This window comes from Lepisosteus platostomus, unplaced genomic scaffold (genome assembly GCF_059453375.1).
Source record: "Lepisosteus platostomus isolate fLepPlt1 unplaced genomic scaffold, fLepPlt1.hap1 Scaffold_85_H1, whole genome shotgun sequence".
Lineage (NCBI taxonomy): Eukaryota > Metazoa > Chordata > Actinopteri > Semionotiformes > Lepisosteidae > Lepisosteus > Lepisosteus platostomus.
In genome coordinates, this window is record NW_028291697.1 from 251,953 (window position 1) to 260,000 (window position 8,048).

Genomic DNA, 8,048 nt, shown 5'->3' on the forward strand with positions numbered 1-8,048 from the left:
ACTAATGTAAATGAAGTAATACTAAGACATGTTCTTATGGATTTGTCTTACCTTGAGATATGTAATTGGATTTCAGGATTAACTTCCACATTCAATGTACTGGTGATTCTTTGCCTGGTCAGTACCTGGGTGGGAGACCTCCAGCGAACAATTAAGCTTGCTGCTGGAAGTGGTGTTAAGAGACTCTTAGGATCTTCCAGAGGTGTCTGTCCAATAGCACTAGTTGCCTTAGAGCTGGCTCAAACATTGCTCAAGAGTCTACCTTTCACAGATGCGCAAAGATGAATGATGGGGGTGCACGCTTCAAGGAGCCTTCCAACTGTAGGGACCGATTAGAGACAATACGTAGCATGTGTTCGTTTCCATATACGCCCCGTGTCTCAACGGTAGGACAGAGTCAAATACTGCCTCGACACGTAACAGCGTTATATTAAACCGCAGGACTTGAGGGCTGTTTTGTTTGAATGTTCAAGGCATTGGTAAGAGCGTAGGTCAAGGGCCATTGGTGCATCTCCTGTAACTGGACTAAAAATGCTATTCAAAGTGCAGTGACTGAAATCGTCGTCCACATGTCTCCGTTGTTGATTGCTTTCTGTCTAAGAACGTTCTGTTTTCATGTCCGAACGGGGAGACTTTATCATTCCAACTTGAAGCCACCCTTAAGTCCTCTGAGGTGTGTGTGTGTGTGCTTGCACGTATGGCGTAAAAGGTTTCTTAAACGGAGAGCGAACTTGAAAAAAGTTGCCTCCGCCACCGCCGCCGCCTCGCACTCCCTGTTCGATTGTAGCAAGAAGGCAGCGGCCGCGGCGCTCGCTGTAGTCGTGGCCGAGTGGTTAAGGTGACGGACTTGAAATCCGTTGGGGTCTCCCCGCGCAGGTTTAAATCCTACCGACTACGGTGTCCTTTGCATTTGGTTGCGTGTGTGCGTGTAAAAGGACCAGTGCCGTTTCGTTTTCGCTGGGACCTTTAACACTCTAAATCGCCTGGACCCGCAGCCTGTGAAATCGATTCTTCAGCATCCACGAAGGACGCTTTGCAGCTGGACACAGATAACGATGCTTTTCTGTAACGAGCTTTCCAGCTGAATTTTCTCGGCAGCTCCGTACTGAACCTGTTCTCCATTGCAACATAGCGGAGGCTCGTCACGTCTATAGCAAGGCTGTGTAGGACCGCATACGCCACAGTGACTTGTACACAGACCACATGAAAGGCAAGCAAAATACCCTTTTAAAATTCCAAAGACTCACAAGGTCAGAGGAACAGCGATGACCTGAACAGATCTGTTACAGAAGTCTAGGTTGACCTTTTTAGAGCTGTAATTGCATTTTTGTTTAATAGAAGATCAAATCTACTCGCATGTACCAGCACCTTACAGTTTATTGATGTTAATTCTGTTTAAGTAATAAGATTGCTAACGATGTTGGACTTTAGTCGGTGTTTTTTAGAACAAATTGCTTACACTTCTGTAAGGAATACGCAGTACGTGCCTTTGTCAGTCATTGCTCACCATACCTGTAACTTTCTTATCTAACTCACTTCCTCAAATGGTGAAGGTCCACAAACATAAATGAAAAAAAAACCCTTGTTGTAGATGAGGTGCACAAAAAAGCAGCCCCTGATAGTGTATAACACATTTATACTATTGCAGAGACACATGTAACATATATATATATACTGTATATATATATGAAACAGAAATAGAAACAGAAACAGGAATCGCTTACTCACCTGGAGAATCTCTGTAGGAATATCTAGCATTTATCAATGGAAATAAAAGCTGCTTTAATACAGTGCATGTTCAAACTGAAACCCTCAGCTGCTGTTCTTGTTTGTTTTGGGACAAATTGCAACTGAGCATCGCATGAGCCGTTACGTACCCTTATCTGTTAGGGAATTTCAAGGGAGGAGTTAGGTCAGAATGGGTAGGCTGCAAAACAACAAGTAAAGATTTATTCCAAGATGAAACGTTGTGGCGGTTTTCTTATCTTTTCAGCATGGACTCAACTTTTACGTGTTCCTTATATGCTATATATGTATATATTAGCACCAATGTCGTTCTTAAAAACTAACATGAAATTGTCAGGGACATTCAGCTATATACAAAGACAAGACAGACAAAGTAATAATTCTATATTAACGTGGCCTACATATTGACGCAATGATCGAACTAACTGACATGTTCTGATTCAGATCCCCTGCAGTTCATGCCAATTAGAACAATAGCAATGCTGAGTCCTCCCAACCCTACTGAGCACAAATTCAGCTGATTTCAATTGAGCTCGGAGCTGGAGATGATCTCCATACAGTTCTGTGTTAACTAGCCCACACTTGCGTGCTAATTTACGGGTTGTGGCAAATGCTTTTCTAAAGTTCATATACACGACGGCAACCTGTTACCGAGGAACCTGAGAGGTTTAAAAGCCTCACGAGCCAGGCAGGACTCGACCCTACAATCTTCTGATCCGAAATCAGACGCATTATCCATTACGCCACTGGCCCATAGAACATGCGCTTGCACTCCACCACAGAGAGCTCTACACTGCTACCAGTAGTACACTTCCCCATCTAAATTTTCACAGCAAGAAACTTGTGTTTCCTACTATTTTTATCAGGTTTAAAATATCATCTCCTTAAAACAGAAAAAGTGTTGATGTGTCGTGCTGAAATTCCGATTGATTTTGAATTCAAAGAAAAAAGGTTTTCTTCCAAAACACCGTGAAATTGTCACATCTTGCAGACAATAGGTGTATTCCATGTTGAAAAGAGAAGAAAGAAACCATGGAACCTTTTACAGGTGTGAGGCTTCTTCAGGTGTGAGAAGACCTCATGGCCGAAACGTTGTGGTTCCTTTCTTCTCTTTTCAGCATGCAATAAACCTATTACTTGTTCCTTTGCAGCCGAGGCATGCTGACATAGCTACCCAGCTGAACATCTTGCAGACTCTACTTCTCTCCTGTAGAAGTAAAGCAGGGCTTGCTGGGTGAGCTTTTGCTCCGGTATGTTAGGTCACGTGTCATGTTAAATCACTTCTTCTGAACACAACATTTGCTGGTGCTAGCTTTCCCCATGAAAAGAGACATTTCCCTTACAGTACATGACATATCGTTTTTTTTCTATCAATAAGTATAGAAATAAAACAAAAGAAAAAATGTTGTCGCCAAAGAATGCACAGCTCTGTCGCCTTGGGGAGGTGTCAAGGGCATTGAGCTCCTTGGACATGAGAAGTGCCAGATAAATGCCATTTCTCATCATTTCTCTTGGCGTCAGTTCTGCTATTAAATGGGAAAGAGGCAACGGGCTCAGAGAGCAGGTTAAGTGCACACCGAACGCAGATGTGTCCAAGTGTCTGTAAAAGTGCGGTGCTCCCTAGTGGCTTAAAGTGCCTGCCTAGTAAGCAGGCGATCCTGGGTCTGAATACCAGCTGTGCCTCTCTCCGTGTCTTGTTGTGCCAAATGTATCATTTCAGACAAACATGTACAGCTTGGTTCAGTTTAATGCAAGAATTCATTTCCTTTCTGGAATAACTTGTTTTTGAAGAAATCCATACATTTTGTGAAAGATGAAATCAATTTCTTGGTTGTCAGTGAAAAAATATTGCTGGCTACAAGAAGCGCAAACGACTGTTTTCTTTGACCATAAACCTGCAAATGTAGGGAGCACAAAAGGCTGTCAGTCTCTGTGGAGCAATCGGTTAGTGCATTTGGCTGTTAACTGAAAGGTTGGTGGTTCGAGCTCCTCTGGTATGCGTGTCTCAGTTTTTCCAATGTAAACATCATCACCATCGCTAAAGAAGATGGCGCAGAAGGCTCCACAGCCGAAACGTTGTGCTAATTTTTTTCTCTTTTCAGCATGGAGTAAACCTTTGCTTTATCCTTTGCAGCCTAAGCATGCTGACGCAGCTACCTTTCTCTTAACGCGCCTCAATCATTATTCACCAAAACGATCAGCAGAATAAGTCGCCTTTGTGGTGATGTCACTCCTCTGCTTCACAAATGTCCTTAGTGACGGGCCATTTCTTTCTGCCATTTTTCCGGAGCGGTTATTGATTGCTCCATCATTTCCCTCTTACTTTCCATCACTAGATTGAAAAAAAAAAACAGAAACAGGCTGACAGGACGACAAATCAAATTGCAAAAACTCATCAAAGCACTCGATAGAGTATTTGAATCCACAAGTAGCTACGAGCAACTTTGTCTTGGCTTGCATGAATGTCGGAAAATGTCAAAAAGAAAAAGATGGTGGCTTTTTCATATTCGTTCTTTTATTTTTAGCTCGTTGGCTCTTCTGTCCATTGTCCTCCTGCCTGGCTCTTGACCTGTGACTGTCTGAACGCACACAGTAGACTTTCATGCGGGGGATTTGTCCTGAGCCTCTGTGAAAGACCCACCCACCCCCATAAATAACTGCTCTAGAAACACATGATTGCAAAACTAAACCACAGCTTAAAGAGGAGCTTGTCATGACCGCCAGGCAGTTAAGACCAACTCTTAAGCGATCTAATCAGCACCAGCAGTGGGTGATTATTAACAAACGCTGCCGCACGAGTTAACCCACCTGCACACACTCCACCGTGCGGTACGCAGTGCTATTTTTACCAGCTTCCCGCTGGTATTGAGACTACTCCTTGAGAGCTCTACCTGGCGGTTTTTCCATTACCTCGTTTATTCTGGATATTGGACTCCCCTTCTGCCTTTTCGACTTTGGACCTCGCCTCTCACCTCGGACTGTTTGCCACCAGTGTTCTCCCTGGATTACGACTTACCTTACGCCTCTTGACCACGAAACAAAGCAAAGCAGAGCAAAACAAAATGAACAAACGAAAACCCTCACGTCCCGCACTTGCATATAACGCCGTTACGTGCCCAAGCGGTATTGTACGTCATCCTAGCACTGCACCCCGGGGCGTACGGTATATGGGAACGAGCACACACCACGAATCGTCTCGAATCACTCCCTACAGCTGTAAGGCACCTTGAAGCGTGCACCCCCAACATTCTTCTTTGCGCATCTGTGAAAGGTAAACTCTTGAGCAAACTCTGAACCAGCTCTAAGGAAACTAATCCGATTAGACGTTACTTTGACTCATCCTTTAAGGGACCCTTGTTAATTGGAGAAATCAATGATTTTGAATGAATTCTGTATGCGTTAAAAGACAGCTATACACAGAAAACATGCAGGACACTTCTCATGATGTTTCCCGAGCCGAAACACAGTGCGGTTTTCCAAGCCATCTGACAAAGCCCGCCCACTGAAAACTGCAGCAAATCGTGTAAAGACGTTCAACTTCGTAACTACTGCACGCACAGGAAGCAGAATAAATTCCTCTTTTCAAACTGTCAAAGGTTTGCTTTGCGAACACTGCAGGACATCGCACAATCTCTTTTGAACGGGGACAAACGATTTCTTATGGGGCACAGTAAGTACAGACGTTTAAAAAGCTCCACTCATGCCGATGATGCAGCATGAAGAAGCGCAACCTAACGTTTGCATTCCTAGCAAATTCCTTTTATTTTTGATAAATAAAGACAGGTGTTCGCCCTCTTGTGGCCTTGCGGCGTCAGAGCAAGAGGCTCCTTCTCGCTGCCCTTCCGCTGTGTTGCAGGGCCCCGAGAGGGAACCCGGAGCGCGCAATTTGTGGGGGGGCGGGGGACCGCGTTCGCGCTCTGCCCCCGGTCTCTTGCGCGAGTACTAAATCTCACGGACAGGGGGGCCTCGTCATTGATTGTTACAGGTGAGACGGGGATTAGGAGGAGACCCCGACTGATGGGTAAAGGGGAGCACTAACACCAGAGGGACACCCCCGGCGTCTCTTTTTGAGAGACGCCCTGGGGTTTCCTAATGGCCAAGGAGGGTCGGGACCTCGGTTTGACGCCTCCCCCGAAGGACGGCGCCTGTTTGTGCAGCAGAGTGTCGCCATCAGGAGGCTGGGGCGTAAGAGAGCCACACAGCCCGCAGGGTAAGCGCTCCCTACTGGTCCCAGTCACACCTCTTGCAGGAGCAGCAGCAACCGGAGCTTTTCCGGGGGGGAATCTCCCATCCGGGTGCCGGCCAGGCTCACACCTGCTGGGCTGCCCCGGGGGTGAGCCCAGTCGAGAGTCGCAGGGCCAGATCTAATCACCGGGGAGAAACGATACAAGTGAAGGATTGCTCGGCTCTCAGCACTTGAAAAGACCGACAAATGTCTCGTTCCCGCCGGAGCTGAATGTACCTGCATGTGTGGTGTCGTCTTCTTCCCCCGCCCCGCTGTGTTTGCTGTATTGTCTCTGAAGCCGGCCCCCCCGAGACGAGACGGGCTGTTCCTGTGCCCCAATTAACACTTTACAGGTGCCATTCCCCGGCATTGTGGCCGTTCTCGGTGCTCACACGCGATAAGATAAGGCGGAGGAGAGCGGGGCATGCCCAGCACCAGACATTCAAGGAGGGGGCAGTGCGAGGTGAGGTGAGGTGAGGTGAGTTGCGACACGCCGGAGCCCCGACGCAGCTAATGCGGTGCACTTGTTGGACTGGCATCGAAAGGACGTGTGCGCACGGAGCGAGCCTTCCCTGCGGCGGAGCGCGGGAACTTTCTCCCCCCCTCCCGCTGCAGGAGTTGTGTGCACTGCAGCGGTGCCGAGAGAAAAGCACAGAAGGCAGCAGGCTCTGGAGAGCAGGTAAGAGACGGAGCCTTGTGGGCAGGCGAGCAGGCCCGTTTTTTGGAAATTGCTGAAAAGGTTTGTTCGGTGTGTGGCAGGCGCACGTCGCGAGCTTGCGTGGCGATCTGCCGGTCTGGAGTTATGCAAATGAGGCCGAATTGCATCCCGGGACATGCTGCGAATGCGCAACGGCGACTGCAGATGTGTAGGAAACGGCGCGCTTGTTTTCTCGTTTTGCCCACACTTTTGAGTGTTAGTGTGGCGTGTGAGTGTGTGAAAGAGTGGGCCCAGCAGGAGGCGGTGGCGTGCGGGGCGAGGAGGTGGCCTAGGCTGCGCGATTTGTGCTGTGGGTGCGGGCCGCTTGCAGGGGCCTGTTTAACTCATACTTACCTGGCAGGGGAGATACCTTGATCAAGAAGGAGGTTCACCCAGGGCGAGGCTCGGCCATTGCACTCCGGCTGTGCTGACCCCTGCGAATTCCCCAAATGTGGGAATCTCGACTGCATAATTTCTGGTAGTGGGGGACTGCGTTCACGCTCTCCCCTGATGTGCTTGGTCCAAAATCAGATACGGGAGGGTTAGGACACCACGAGCTGCGTGGCTGCGGAAGGATCCCGGTTCGACAGGAGTGGACGCCGCTGCTGGTTCTCGCTGGCTTTTAGTTAGGGGTCCGGAGAAGCATCTCAAGCTAGTTCCACTACTCCTTCCGGACATTCATTCCCTTTTCAAAGTCAGTCGTTTTGATGTAGTCTGTGTTCTTTAGGCTGATTATCGAGGTTAGCCTTTATTTGGTCATGGGGGGCCTCGGTACTGTATGCTGAGTCTAAAGACAGTTTCACCCGTTTTCTGATTGCTCGGTTCTGTACCAGTGCAGACATGTCAAACAGTGAATGGCTGTACCTCTATTGTATCCGTGCTCAATGAATGAAATCGGTAACAAATGAATATATGTCTAGTTATACGAAAAACGAGTGGTTTATCGACTCATCTTCATTTGCAGATTTAGAGGCAGCTTCGATATTCGTTTTACAAACGGGTTTTTTTTTTTGAATATGGGTCACACACATGCCACAGCAACAAAACATCTCTAGAGATGAGGCTATAGATCACCTTTCCATCCTGCAGGTTTTCCTCCCAAAGCCTACGGCACCAACGGCGACCCCTGCTGGCCGGGAGAGCAAAAGCTTACAGCACCTGGTATTCCCAGGCAGTCTCCCATCCAAGTACTAACCAGGCCCCACACTGCTTAGCTTCCGAGATCAGACGAGATCGGGCGTGTTCAGGGTGGTGTGGCCGTAAGCGAAAGCCCTGGCGCCTGACTCGCTACTTGAAGCTGTGTGTGGCGGGGGTTCCGTGCCCCCCGAGCGGGACTGAAGGATCGTTCGTGTGCAACTCTTTGGAAAGGAGCTGCTTTCC

General features: G+C 48.0%; 3 non-coding genes across 3 annotated transcripts; 2 read left to right on the plus strand and 1 right to left on the minus strand.

Annotated features, from left to right (window-relative positions):
• Positions 1 to 815: 815 nt before the first annotated feature.
• trnas-uga (transfer RNA serine (anticodon UGA)) lies at positions 816 to 897 on the plus strand. The gene has a single exon. It is a non-coding gene; the product is annotated as a tRNA-Ser (tRNA).
• A 6,117-nt stretch (positions 898 to 7,014) lies between these two features.
• On the plus strand, positions 7,015 to 7,178 carry LOC148630964 (U1 spliceosomal RNA). Its single transcript, XR_015934944.1, has one exon. It is a non-coding gene; the product is annotated as a U1 spliceosomal RNA (small nuclear RNA).
• Positions 7,179 to 7,814: 636 nt separating this feature from the next.
• LOC148630965 (5S ribosomal RNA) lies at positions 7,815 to 7,933 on the minus strand. Its single transcript, XR_015934931.1, has one exon. It is a non-coding gene; the product is annotated as a 5S ribosomal RNA (ribosomal RNA).
• Positions 7,934 to 8,048: the final 115 nt, after the last annotated feature.